The sequence below is a fragment of the Syngnathus scovelli genome, chromosome 15 (assembly GCF_024217435.2).
Source record: "Syngnathus scovelli strain Florida chromosome 15, RoL_Ssco_1.2, whole genome shotgun sequence".
NCBI lineage: Eukaryota > Metazoa > Chordata > Actinopteri > Syngnathiformes > Syngnathidae > Syngnathus > Syngnathus scovelli.
Window position 1 is genome coordinate 9,276,082 of NC_090861.1, and position 15,267 is coordinate 9,291,348.

A 15,267-nucleotide genomic window follows, 5' to 3' on the forward strand; every position below is an offset into this window, starting at 1 on the left:
GGTCACCCCGCTCTCTGGTTCCAGTGAAGAGGCTGTGTTCTTTGCTAAACGAGTGACTTTGAAGAATCAGGGCACAAGCCTCCTTTTGACTCTTACACTCCCTGATGGTCAAATTCGTCCTCCAAATGCCACCTTGTTTGACACTTCTTGTTGGGGTTTTCAACTGTGGGCCTGGTCCTCTGGAATCGATCCTCGCTTTCCTATTGCTATTTGCCTTAATAAAACAATGTCGATCGCAGACCGTCCCGTTACAAATAATTACACCTTGTCAGCAGGAGCAAAAATCACAAGTATGCTCCTCACTGATATAGACAGCTATTTTGTAGCCTCCACAGGAATAAGCGGTCAAACCAACAACTGGCTTCTTATGGCTGAGCAAGCCGCAAAAATGGCTAACACCAGTTGCATTGCATGTATGAGTCCAAGACCTCTTTTAAAAATACCTGCAAATATAGTTCCTAAGTGTGCTGTTGTTTTAATGTTAAACTCATCCATTTCACCCACTCATGATTGTTTTAAATGGGATAAGGTTTACCCTGTTGCCTCTATGACAAAATATAAACCCCTTTTTTTCGTTCGATGTAGATAAGGGTAATTTTACATGCATTAGACTACCTGGTACCGGTGAGAAGCTCGGCGCCCTACCTACTCCATGGTGTGGGTCCATGACCAATGTCACTGCCCCTTTTTGCCCATTGCTCGTAGTGATATTTGGTTTTGGTGTAATAGTAAAAAACTTTATGATAGGTTGCCTTTAAACAGCTCTGGAATTTGCGCTTTGGTAGGCCTATTGTTTCCTGTTCATTTGATACCAATGTCTTATGATCTAACATCTTTTGCTAAGTCCGTAGTGCCCGAATACTGGCCGAGAACGAAGCGAAACGCCGAATGGCAGGGCGCACCTAATCCAACTTACATAGACGCCATTGGTGTTCCTAGAGGAGTACCGGATGAGTATAAGCTGGTGAATCAGATAGCAGCTGGTTTTGAATCCGCCCTGTGTTGGTGGTGTACTCTTAACAAAAATGTTGACAGGATTAACTACATCCACTACAACGTGCAGAGGCTTGGAAACTGGACCGAGGCGGGTTTCAAGGCGGTCCACTCCCAACTGGCCGCTACTTCCCTCATGGCTTTCCAGAATCGAATGGCCCTTGACATGCTACTCTCAAAAGAGGGCGGTGTCTGTGCCATGTTTGGTGAGCAATGTTGCACATTTATTCCAAATAATACTGCAGCCGACGGAAGCCTGTCCCGGGCCCTTGAGGGTCTGAGGACCTTGAATGGGAGGATGAAGGAACACAGTGGGGTGAACACGAAGGTTTGGACCGACTGGTTGAACGTGTTCGGAAAGTACCGCACCCTGGTTTCCTCGGTTCTGGTCTCCATTGCCGTTTTCTCTGCCATTTTGACCCTGTGTGGATGTTGCTGCATTCCTTGTCTCCGATCCTTAATTAATAAGCTAATTACAACTGCTATCTCTCCACCAGCTGAGACTTTTCCGTTACTTCAAAGGGATGACCTTTCGATCGACGGGAGTTCTTTCTCTAGTGACGACTCTGTCAGCGAATCTATTGTGGTAAACCTGTCCGATTTGTTTCCTGACTCTGGCTTTGACGATTAAGACTCAATTTCCTCCCAAGTGTAAGGTAGTTCTTGCGAAATGTGATCCCTTGGCTGAAAAACTTTTGAAGTGGCCATATGGGTGATAAGTTGGTCCCCGAGAACTTATGATAAACAGGGGGAAATTGTTAGAAAATTTTTATATATATGTTATCATGCGTTCTCTAATGAGTACTTATTCATAATGTTACTGTTCAGTATGCTTGCTGCTTTGCCTTGCTTATTCTTATCTTGTACAACAGAACAGAAGGATTACGGCTGGGTCAGGGGCGAGATGACGGTTGTGTCAAACAAGATGCTGCTGACAGCTCAGCGTCCACCAGAACAGATCGTGAAAACAACACGTCAAACGATGCGTCATGAACCTTCTGATCTTCCTTAAAGAACGTCACTTTCTCTTTTTATCTCTCGGAATATTGCTTAAACTGTTTTGCTGATATAGCCATATCTGCACGCAACACTTAGTGCGTTACTTTTTGTTTCTTACGAGACGAAGCCACAATCTCTTCCCCCCCCCCCCCCCCCCTTAAGGGCTAATCGTCTCACACTGTGGGTAGGGCATTCCAAATAAAAAGAGCGAGGAGTGTAAAACAGATTTTTAGTGTAGTCGGATTGCTGTAAGTCTGAATGCACTCCTCGCGAGAAAAGACTCAATATTCTGCCTCACTGGTTTTGTCCGCTGATCCTTTTGCTGATTTTGAACCTAACAGATTTTTGGGGTCTCGTTCCGGGGTCTCAATAGACCTATTTCGGGATTCCAGCTGACTTTTCGACCCAGGACAAGTCCTTGGCCAAGGCATATAGAGGAAACCCTTTTCACGGGGCTGACTCCTATTACTCCTGTAAGTAACCCCTTCAGGAGTCATGACATCATATGACCTGGGCGCCACATTGTCCACCACCCGTGCCTCAACATTCCAACCTTTCCCGTCATGCATCCTAACTTTATCCAAATGGCGCAGACATTCCAGTTCCCGAGACCCTCTGTCGTACAGTCGTTTTTGCTCACGCTTTTGTTTCCTCCTTGCAAGTAACACACCGTCGTCGGCCTGGCACGTTTCGGGCTCCACCAGCACAGGCAATCTCGTCCTCAATCTCCTGTTGAACATCAGCTCTGCGGGAGACCGTCTGTGTTTCAGGGGAGCATCCCTGTAATTGAGCAGAGCGAGGTATGGGTCAGAGCTAGAGTCCAAGGCTTTCTTAATCAGGCGTTTGACAATCTTGATGCCGTTCTCCACCAATCCATTAGACCAGGGGTCACCAACACGGTGCCCGCGGGCACCAGGTAGCCCGTGAGGTCCGCATGAGTCGCCCGCGGGACTGTTCTAAAATTAGCTCAAATAGCGGCACTTGTCAGTGAGCTGCATCTATTTATTTTACAGTCAAACCTCGGTTTCCGAACGTCCCGGTTCTCGAACAAATCGGAATTTGAACAAAAAATTCGAGATTTTTATGCTTCGGTTGTTGAACAAAATTCGGAGGTCGAACCTCACGAGATGAGCCGGGAGGACCCGAGAAAACCCGACCGCGCGGCCCGGATGCCGACTGAATCTGTAGTAATTGTATTTTCGTTACTTTGAGGATTGTATTAATCCCTAATCATGCCTCCAAAGAAAGCAAGTGGGAGCATTAAGCCATCCTATAACACAAAGACGCTCTTAAAGCAATGCGACACTGAGCGCCCGGCGCGCTGCAGTTGCGCGATCGGACCAAATAAAGCTCCCCGAGCACTGAAGTCCACTTAAATTTTAGAAAGTACATCAGGACTTTAAAAATATTTTCTAAATTTCAGCGACGGCTCTGTCACAATAATGCGACCAGCGCTGTGCAGTTGCGCGGTCGGCGACGCGCTACGGTTGCGCGTTCGGTGGTGCGCTGCAGTTGCGCGATCGGAGAAAAATGCGCAAATGAAAAAAAAAAAAAAAAAAAAAAAAAAAAAAAGGGGGGGGGGGTTTTAGTCTTGGAACGGACTAAAATTTTTTCTATTATTTGTAATGGGAAAAATGGATTCGGAATTCGACCGATTTGCTTCTCGAACCGCCTTCTGGAACGGATTGTGGTCGAAAACCGAGGTTTGACTTTATTTTTGCTATTCTTGTTAAAATCACATACATGAGAACTGGAAATGACAATAATAACAAAGTGAAAGCTAAATTGAGTAAATTGGCTATTTCAGAAGTGTGTGTCAAACTGGTAGCCTTTTGCCTTAATCAGTACCCAGGAAGTAGCTCTCGGTTTAAGAAAGGTTGGTGACCCCTGCATTAGACTGTGGGTATAAAGAACTAGAGGTGATGTGCTTAAATCCATATGACTCGGCGAAGTCCCTGAAATGCCGGCAGTGAAACCGAGGTCCGTTGTCTGTTCGTACTATTGATGGGATCCCGTGACGTGCGAAGAATGACTTGATGTGGGTCATCACTGTATTTGCTGAGGTGTCCTTTAATATAGCAATTTCAGGGAAATGAGAATAATAGTCCATCAGTAGCACATAGTCCTTGCCATGCAAGTTGAAGAGATCAATTCCCACTTTACTCCAAGGATCTCTAATTTCACTCTCCTCAATCCACATCTTTCTGTTGTTTAGTCCTATATTTCAGACAGATTTCACATGATCTCACCGTGTCTTCTATCGCACTGCTCATCTTGGGCCAGTATAGTACCGCTTTTGCCCGTCTTTTACATTTTTCCATGCCCAAATGGCCCTCATGAATCTTTTTTAGCATGTCTATCTGTAGCACCTTGGGGACCACTATTCTAGATCCTCTCAGTACCACCCTATCTATAATCAACAACTCGTCAACGAAATTACCATATGGAGCTGGTAAAGTGTCTGGCGACCACCCACTTTTTATGGCCCTCATGAGTTTCTGAAGGACTTCATCTTTAGCAGTTGCTACAGCCAAACTTGCCCACATTGTATCAGACACTGGGCAGCTCTTTCTTACAAGGTTCACATGCACAGTTTCATTTTTATCATGCTGGATGTTAGGTTCTCTACTATCATACGCCTGAGACAGTGTATCAGCCACTAGCAGTTGTTTTCCTGGGCTGTATTCTAGCTTCAGGTCGTATTTCTGCATACTCAAAAACAGCCTTTGGACCCTGGGGGCCGCGTATGCTAGACCCTTTTTAACAATGGTGACAAGTGGTTTGTCATCAGTCTTTGCCCACACTGTTCTACCATATATGTATGTAAACATGGAACTTCTCAAATGCATAGGACAGGGCCAGCACTTCTTTTTCGATCTGCGCATAATTACATTCAGCCCCTGTGAGCGCTCTGGAGGCATATGCCACAGGTCTTCCATATTCCTGAAGTAGAACTGCCCCTAACCCTGATTTAGAAGCATCTGTCGAGATTTCTGTTTTGCACCTTTCGTCATAAAACCTTAACACAGGGGCCTTTACGATTAATTGTTGTAGTTCCTCAAACTCCTTTTGTTAGGTTCAAAATCAGCAAAAGGATCAGCAGACAAAACCAGTGAGGCAGAATATTGAGTCTTTTCTCGCGAGGAGTGCATCCAGACTTACAGCAATCCGAATACACTAAAGGTCTGTTTACACTCCTCACTCTTTTTATTTAGGAATGCCCTACCCACAATGTGAGACTAGCCCCTGAGGTGGGGGGAAGCGTGGGCTTTGTCTCATGAGAGAAGAAACGAGATTCTATGTGAAAAAAGAAGTCACAGACAAGATGTCATGAGAAACGAAAAGAGTGCAAGGACAAAATGCTATGTGAAATAAGAAGTCACAGACAAGACACCATGAGAAAAGAGTGCAAGGACAAAATGCCATGTGCAGACATCAACAAAATAGTTTGAGCTATCAACAGCTTTCTTGGATTCCCAGAGATGTAGAAGGTCAGAAAGCTCCAGACAGCATCGTTTGACTTGTTGTGAACTGGTGGACGTCTGCAAGGCGAAACAGCAAGCATTCTGTGCAATAACTTTATTAATAAGTACTCATTAGGGAACGCATGATAACATATATATACAATTTATCTAACACCTTTTGATGATTATTATTCCAACACCATTCTGTGGTTTTGCATAGCAAGCCTCTCATCTGGGCTGTATGTAATGACAGGTTAGGTACAAATCTACCAACATAGTTTACCATGCCCAGAAAGCGTTGCACAGCCTCTTTATCTGTAGGTGGTGGCATGTTCTTGATGGCGGTTATCCTACTCTGACTGACCTGGAGTCCCTCTGCCGTTAACACTTCACCTAAATATGTGATTTTTGTTTTTCTGAATTCACATTTTTTTTGCATTTAGCTTCAACCCATGTGACTGGGCAGCTTCTAAAGCTTGAGTTAGCCTGGCATCATGTTCTTCAATAGTGGATCCACTAATCCAGGGGTGGGCAATTCCGGTCCTCTAGGGCCGGTATCCTGCATGTTTTCTATGTCACCCTGTTGCAACGCACCTGATTCAAATGGTCAGATAATTAGCAAGGTCTGCAGAAGCTGGATAACAATCCTGATCATTTGAAGCAGGTGTGTTGCAGCAGGGAGACCTATATAACATGCAGGGCACTTGCCCTCGAGGGCCGGAATTGCCCTAGACCTTAGCGCCAAGCACCCTGTTAAATATTTGCTGTATAGTTCTGTGGAAGACTTCAGGTGCGGATGTTAGACCAAAAGGCAGTCTCTTAAAGGAGTAACGCCCGAACGGAGTGTTAAAAGTACAAATCCTGGAGCTTTCCTTGTCCAGGCAGACTTGCCAAAACCCGGAGGAAGCATCTAACTGAAAAATATTTTGCTCCCGTTAGTTCTCCAAAAATCTCTTGCCTTGTTGGAAGTGCTCCCTTTTAACACTTTTGTTAAGTTTTTTTTGGTCGATACACAACCTTAGCGGTTTGTCAGGTCTTTCCACAATTACCAGCGAGTGGACCCATTCGGTGGGTTCTTCAACCCTTTCAATGATATTGAGTTCTTCCAGCCGCTGCAATTCTACTTTGAGTTTATCCCTTATGGCTAGCAGTACTTTACGAGGTGGGTGAATTATTGGTTTGTAGTTGTCTTCCAACTGTATTTTGTGTATCATCTGGAGTTTTCCTATTCCTTGAAATACGTTGGCATATTCATCCTCTATGGGACACACAGACTTTTGGTTGTCAACAGTGTGTACCCTTTTTACTAGTCCCAACAGGATGCTTGCTTTTAAGCCTCGAAGTGATGAAATCTTCTTGCTCTTTACAATAACAAACTCCAGTTCATGGACTTTTTTGCCATCCCTCAACATCATCTTACATTTACCCATGTGCGGAATTATTTCCCCAGTGTATGCCCTCAGTCTCAATTTAGTCTTTGTCATCTATGAGGGGCTTTACCTGCAAGTTGGGCAGTTCAGTCTCCATGATGATGTTCGCTTGAGCTCCTGTGTCCACCTTGAATGTGATGTCCGCTCCATTCATGTTGTATGTCGCAGTCCACTCCTCGTCATCAGACTGTGATACGTTGATTGATCCCACAAAGAGCTTCTCTGCATCCTCGTCGTCAGAACCTTGGACAAGGTTCACTTTCCTATCCCGATCTCTGGGCCTCCTTTGTCTGCATGTACGTGCGAAGTGATTTCTCAACCCGCAGAGTCGGCATTCTCTTCCAAAAGTCGGACATTGACAAGGCAGGTGTACTCCTCCACAACTTCCACATGAGCGTTGTTGCTGCTCCTTGATGACATAGTTCTTCGGGAATCTAGTCACTTGGTTTCCGGTGCGTCTGTTAATGACGGTTCAACAATAATGATTGTTTGCACCTCGAACTCAGCCTCACTTGTCGCGCCCCCATCCATGAATTTTAGGCGCTGCTGGATGACCTCCCTGGCCTGACATATCTGGACAGCCCTGTCCAGGGTAAGGTCCATCTCACCCAGAAGCTTTTCTCAGAGTCGTTTATCACGAACACCCATTACAATTCGATCTCTGGTGAGGGAATCAGCCATTGCACGAAATTGCACGACTGACGTTTGAGCTTCAGGTCTGTGATAAATTCCTCCGCTGACTCAGTCTCTGTTTGATTTCTGGAGTTGGTCACAGACCTTTTGTTAGGGTTGTGAAGGAATGGGGTCAAAATACAAAAAGTCCTGCCTAGCTACAAAAACAGATGTGCTCAAACCTCATTGAATAAAGTACATAAGCAGACAAGTATATTCACATATTAAATCAATAAAAGAAACATTTTAAGCATATAATTATACCTACACACCAAATCAATAAAGAAGACATAACTAGACATTTTTGATAAGTGGTAATGAGAAAGGTTTTGTTGGATTTTGTCCACAATTTAGGGAGCGCGTTATCTGCACCTCACGGCAAAAGCCTTTGCCAATCATCTGTTATCCAATTTACTCACTGCATGCTCGTTTGATTTCTTCAGATTTAGGAAAATGCAAAGACACTGAAGCAGAAATTAGACTTAGACAGATTGGTTGAGTTCAATCACAATTCTTGTTCAAAAAGCTCTGTTTTCAGGAAAGTGCAATACAGCGCTGGGCCCTTCAAGAGCGGAAAGTCTCCATTCAGAAAAGGCAAAGTCCAAGGTTGTTAGATCAGTTTTATATTCAGTAGCACATGTTGGAATAATTTTAAGTGAAGCTCTGGCCTGCCAGACCTGGAGGCCTCGCCTTTACGAGTTTATCTTTTCCTTTTATCTCTTTGTTCCTTTTATGTGATAGGGATGTCTTTTGATCCCTGTCAGCCATTTGTACCTTTCCTGTCCTTATGTTGTCTGTGTGTTTTGGTTCCCGTAAGAGTCCTTCACTAACAATGAGCAGGGCTTATTTGCATAGGTGAAATGTTCTTTGTTTGATTCACAGGAACTTCATTCCTTCTATTTAGATATAGGTTTGGTTCATAGATTGTAGTTTATCAGACCTGTTTTTCTTTGTTGAGGGATACATACAGTTAGAAGTAGTTGCATTAAAGTTATCCCATATTTACTCAATGTTTGTTTAAGGAACTGCATACCGGTTACCTCACGTTTGCTTAATGTGTGTTGAAATGTTTAGGACAAGTTACTTATTACTATTGTGTGTTAATTACCGAGTAGATAAAGTTAGCAAAGGTCTAGTTGCATTTGTTCCACAGCAAAGCGGCAATCAACGTGCGTCAGGACATTTGTTGACCTCGAGGACAGGTCAGCCAACTGTGAAGGAAGACAGCTGCGGACGGCCTCTGCGGGGGGTCAAGAGCCAACAGCGAAGTGCTAATTCACACCACACTACATTCTTTTGCTAATCAGCGTTGCTACAGACACAATCCCCCCTCCCTTTAGTGTAGCAACGCCTCTGTAACCAGGGCAACCATAACATTAAAAAGAGGGGCACGTGGAGTAAAGACTCAGAACTGATGGAGGTTGTAACTGAGATTGCTTGCTCTATCGTTCTCCTCGCGAGTAAACCTGTTCTGGTTGTCTTCTCCTCTTCATTCCAGCGAGTAATTTAATGTCTAATCGTATTTAGACCCAACATTTAATTGGTCCTTCGAGCCGGATGCCAACACACCTGAGGATTCCAGCGGACGGCAGCAGAGATCCAGAAAGACCGCGCGCGGCAGGACCTTCCTAGGTGGGGTCCTAGAATCCTTTTCAAAGGCTGGCTGTCTGCTCGTCAGCTGGGATCTAAGGGTTGAAGGCAGTCCGAGGTGCAGAGGTGAAGAGAACCAGAGGGTGAGTTTGTTTTTTTTTAAAAGGAATGAGCGGCCGAGGGCTCGGTGCCCTATAAAAGTCCTAGGACAGAACGGAGAGGTTCGTTCTAAAGGTACCTAAACGGAAAGGTCCGTTTAAATAAAAGTTACACAACGCCAGTGTAACAAACCGGTTAAAGGACAGAGGTGTCCGACGGGGAGGCCCGTCAAAAGTAAAAGGTCAGCGGAAGTCCACGTGATGCCGAAAATTCCGTAATACTGAGTGATTGAGAGTGTGAATGGGAGTACGTATCACTAGATACAGTATTCCATATTAAAGCAGTGGGGAGCACATAACGTGGTTCTGTGGACGCAATAGGCAAGGATTCTCCACCAGAACGCTGGTAGAAGTGAGAATCACCACAGGATCTTTTCGTTATCCCACTGGAAACACCCGACTTTAGAAACCCCTATGGTTTTACAGTCGGGACCAAATTGATTAAAATGGGGAACGGGAAGAGTAAAAATAATATCCGAGATAATCTTAAATGTAAAGATAGGAAAATAATTGAAAGGCGGGATCCTGACCGATTTAAAAACCTCGATAAATGGTTTAAGAAATATAAATTTGAGGGACAACTAAAAACAACCAAATTGATAGAACTTAGAGGCGCCATGAAAGAGGAAACAAAGAGAGACCCTAGAAAGATGAAAAAAGAAGGAGATGAGGATGTGGTGTTTTGGCTCAAAGTAGCAGCAGAGAGAGAGAGGGGAGAAAAAGAGAGAGTGGAAAAGGCACTGTATTGTAGGAAGGAAGATGATGAGACTGGGCCTAATAATAGGCAGGCAAGAGATGATCAAAATTTACAGAGAGCTAGAGAAGAAGGGGGAGGTGTAGAGGAAGTAGAGAAGCACGTAGGGAAAGCACATGCTACAACTTCAAAACATAAGGTCATAGAGAAGTTGTATCCACAAATACCCGACACTGGTGCACAAGAGGGGTCAAACCCCCCTTATGGGTTAACAGACAGAGCCACCAGACAGAAAAACCCAATAGAAATGGATAGGTCAAAGGAAATGAGAGCAAATTATACAGAGAAAGGGAGAACAAAGCAAAATGATAATGAAACCTTTGATGAATATCGAGTGCGCATGACAAAAGTGTTTAAAACACACAGTGGGCTGGTGGAAGATATTGCGCCTCAAGGTGCTTATCAACAGCAATTAAAAAATGCCATCCACGCAGGGTCCAGGCCAGCAATACAAGGCTGGGTGATCAAACATTATATAGGCATGAACACCGGAACTTTGGAGGAATACATAAATCACGCCCTCCATGCAGAAAAAGTCAAAGAAAAACAGAAACAAGTGAAAGCGACAAAAGACATTTTTTTGGTAGATGAGAACAGTGAACCTTTCTACCAAGATACAGGCAGAGGGTGGAAAGGTCAGAGGGGGCGAGGAGCCACTAGTAGAGGAGGCTCCAAGGGCCACGGGAGAGGATTTGTACCTTATAGTGAACGTGAATGTTGGAATTGTGGAGAAAAGGGCCACATGGCACACAATTGTCCATATAAACAAAACAATAATGACTAGTACAAGATCAAAATAAATCAGATTCTCATGTAATAAAGTGGGGACCTGGCAGCCAAAATTAAAGAGAAATTAGCTTAAATATACAGGAGATATTTGTGTTAAAAGGATAAAGTAAGATAAAGAAACACTGAAGTTAAAATTTGCAAAATAAATGGAACTGAATTACGAATAGCTCCTGAAACTAAAATGGAGAATAAATCTGACATGTAAGATGAGCAAAAAGGGTGTTCTTAGTACGCTCTATGTGGTCTTATATGTTGTGCGTCAACCTTTTGTGCTGGTGTTTGTGTGTGCGTGTGCGCAGAGGATCCTCATGAATGTTGTGTATATGTGTGAGCGTGTGAGTGAGATGTGTGTCCTATGTGTGTTCAGGAGGCTGTTGAGCAATAATAAGGTAATTGAGAAGTGGGTGATGGTGTGCTTAAGTTGGTTGGAGAACCTAAGATGAGCAGTGTGTGGCAGTAGAGAAAATAAGACGTGTGTGGCAGAAGGTGACGAGAACGGTGGCTTGATAGGAAGCGTGCCTGCGCTCGCGCGTAGTCGCGGGTCGGGGCTGTGCGCGTAGGCCTGTGCTATGCTCGTGTGGGCGGTGGGCCGGCATCATGATTGTTGCAGGAAATGGCCAGCCTGTGATCAATCAACATTGATGCCGCGTCCCCCCCCTCGCACGGGGGGTGCTATGGCTGTGAGCGAGGCAGGGAAAGTGTGAGTTTCTCAGAGAATGTTTGAAGCAGGGTGATGCTTAAGGAAGATGTGACAACATTAGCATGAAGGAATAAAGGCACTGATAAAAAAAAAAAAAAAAATAAAAAAAAAAGAGGGTATAACCAAAACGTCAAAATAGAGGATGACGTTTGCGCAGCGTTGTTTGTGATCTGTGTCTCTGCTGTTTTTGTGTTGTTTGTGTGCTGTCAGTGTTATGTGTTAAAAGGATGAAATTGGCTAATATACGTAGGTGCACAAAATAAATTATTAGACTGAAGTCTATCTGATTTGCACCGCAAAAAAAAAAGAAAAAAAAAAAATCAATTTTGAAAAAATAGAAAGTAAAGAAAAGCAAGCAATTTGTTTATGGGCAGAAACTGGTCCACACTGCATTAATGCCTAGCCTTGATGAAACAAAATTTGAGAGACGGAAAGAACTTGCTTTCTGGAATTGGATGAAGAAAAATTATGTAATAACGACATTTTAAAGCTAAATTTAAAATTTGAGAATAAGAGAGCGATTGAGCTAGTTAAAGTTAAGAAACAACAACAATTAACTATTATATTAATTCACTGTCAGTTATTTTGTTGTTTTTTTTTCCGATTGGTGGATTGGTTTGTCACTTTGAGAAAGAAAAACTTCCGATGCAAATGGGCAGCAATATTATGTGCTCGTACAAATGACCCGATACACATGGGCAGCAATATTGAGCCATGAAGTTGTCACGTGATGTTGACTTGACACATGGCTCAACAGGGGGGATGAAAGGGCAGTTCAGTCGGCTTTATACAACATATGGATTTGATTCATATACAAAACATTTATAAAAAAAAAAAATTGTAAAGCTTGTTTACCATGTGCTAAACTCAATCCACAGGGTTATAATGCCTGGTCATAATAGATGCATTCTCAAAATGGATTGAATTGGCTTCAAAGTAAACACTGAATGCCTTAACAGTGGCAAAAATGTTATGTAACGAGATAATACTTTGGCAACAACAGCTGTAGAAGTTAAAGAATGAAATTAATATCTCTAAAATGAATGTTTGATAATTGGTTTCAGGTAACTACCTATAAGAGTAACTGGTAAAAGAAACGATTGATTGCTAAATGGAAAAACAAGCTGCAAACCAGAGAGAAAAAAAAAAAGAAAAAAAAATGAATATGTCATGTGTATGCGTTTGCGACCGATTCTTTATGTTGTACCATTACCATTGACCAAAGATTGTGTGAAATCTGTCACGTCTACTGATTGTGAAATGTGCAACAGAGCGTTCTATATAGTATCCGTTGAGGAAAAGAAAAGAAACCACTGCTTCTAGAGAATGTAGTCAAGCAAAATTGTATATGTATCGACACGCCAAGATCTGGGGAAAAGCTGGTAAAAACCAAAATGTCTTTAAATTTGTGAGGCGACGATGATCTGACTTTAATTGATGCAATTAGAGTCCCCAGAGGAGTTCCTGATTAATAAGAATTAATTGACCAAATTGCAGCAGGATGGGAGTCTTCCATTTGTTGGTGGTGTACGATAAACAAAAACGTAGACAGGATAAATTACATCCATTACAACGTGCAAAAATTGGGCAATTGGACACAAGCGGGGCTTGAGGCAGTGCATGAACAGCTAGCCACGACTTCCCTAATGGCCTTCCAGAATCGCCCAGAATCGCATTGCTCTTGATATGTTGTTGTCTGAGAAAGGAGGGGTCTGTGCAATGTTCGGAGAACAGTGCTGTACCTTTATCCCCAACAACACCGCCCCTGATGGGAGCCTGACAAAGGCCATTGAAGGCCTGCGATCCCTCAACACGAGGATGAAAGAGCGCTCTGGCGTGGACACATCAATGTGGGACAACTGGATGCATGCCTTTGGGAAGTATAAAGCACTTGTGTCCTCAATTATAATATCAGTTGCAGTTTTTACTGCTATACTCACCTTGTGTGGATGTTGTTGTATTCCGTGTCTGCGTGCTCTGTTTAACCGTCTCATCACTACAGCAATATCGCCCATGGAAGACAAGATGGCCCGGGTATGCCTAATGTCTGAACGCCAACATGTTGATGATAACGATGAAGATGAAATTTTTGCACTTGAGTTTACAGACTTTTTTCCAGATCTGGGTGTTTCCGAATGATGATGATGCACCAATTAACCTTTTGGGTGTAAACATATTTGTGCTCATACCTGTGATCCGACAACTGAAAATCGAGTGAAGTGGGTGTTTTTGGTGATGTAAAATTTGAGCAAATATGTGATAAACAGGGGGAAATGTTGGAATAATTTTAAGTGAAGCTCTGGCCTGCCAGACCTGGAGGCCTCGCCTTTACGAGTTTATCTTTTCCTTTTATCTCTTTGTTCCTTTTATGTGATAGGGATGTCTTTTGATCCCTGTCAGCCATTTGTACCTTTCCTGTCCTTATGTTGTCTGTGTGTTTTGGTTCCCGTAAGAGTCCTTCACTAACAATGAGCAGGGCTTATTTGCATAGGTGAAATGTTCTTTGTTTGATTCACAGGAACTTCATTCCTTCTATTTAGATATAGGTTTGGTTCATAGATTGTAGTTTATCAGACCTGTTTTTCTTTGTTGAGGGATACATACAGTTAGAAGTAGTTGCATTAAAGTTATCCCATATTTACTCAATGTTTGTTTAAGGAACTGCATACCGGTTACCTCACGTTTGCTTAATGTGTGTTGAAATGTTTAGGACAAGTTACTTATTACTATTGTGTGTTAATTACCGAGTAGATAAAGTTAGCAAAGGTCTAGTTGCATTTGTTCCACAGCAAAGCGGCAATCAACGTGCGTCAGGACATTTGTTGACCTCGAGGACAGGTCAGCCAACTGTGAAGGAAGACAGCTGCGGACGGCCTCTGCGGGGGGTCAAGAGCCAACAGCGAAGTGCTAATTCACACCACACTACATTCTTTTGCTAATCAGCGTTGCTACAGACACAATCCCCCCTCCCTTTAGTGTAGCAACGCCTCTGTAACCAGGGCAACCATAACATTAAAAAGAGGGGCACGTGGAGTAAAGACTCAGAACTGATGGAGGTTGTAACTGAGATTGCTTGCTCTATCGTTCTCCTCGCGAGTAAACCTGTTCTGGTTGTCTTCTCCTCTTCATTCCAGCGAGTAATTTAATGTCTAATCGTATTTAGACCCAACACACATTGTGGGCCGGGATTGATGGGCGATGAGTCTTCGGGGTGGGCCAAGTTCGAAGGAGAGTCTGCTTCCATGGGAGTGGTGCTGGTTATGGGCGATTCGGTGTGTAGGTGGGGGGCTGTTGGTATGTGTGTGTGGAGGGGGCTGTCTTCCATCCCGTCTCTCGGCCTTGGCGATCATCTTTGGCCGAGTTCTCGGGTGGCTCCTTCTGGCACCTGCTGGTTTTATCTCCACGTGACCTTCCTGTGAACATTCTCCTCCAATCTTGGACATACACTATCGTACGTCATTCTTCCAATTGTGTCATCTTGTGCGAATTTATGTTAGCTTTTGGCTGTGACATCATTAATCTATTGCTCTTACCTGACTATGTAAAGTTTGTGCTTTTGATACTTCATGTCTTTGCTTACGTCATTATATTCTTAGTTTAATCACGTTTCCAACCGTATCTTTTCTTTGTTAGGCCAAAATATTTCCCTCTGTGCAGAACGTTCAGTAGTAATCAAAAACTGGCGTCTAGCATTAGTCAAAACATAAGATACAATCAA

The 15,267-nt window shown here is 43.4% G+C and overlaps 1 long non-coding RNA gene across 1 annotated transcript in view; it reads right to left on the reverse strand.

Annotated features, from left to right (window-relative positions):
- LOC137840947 (uncharacterized) overlaps window positions 1-14,720 on the reverse strand; it is a 200,073-nt gene extending 185,353 nt beyond the window's left edge. The window contains exon 1 of the long non-coding RNA XR_011088153.1: window positions 10,663-14,720. This is a non-coding gene — a long non-coding RNA (uncharacterized lncRNA). The remainder of the gene's footprint in view (window positions 1-10,662) is intronic.
- Between the last annotated feature and the right edge of the window lie 547 nt (window positions 14,721-15,267).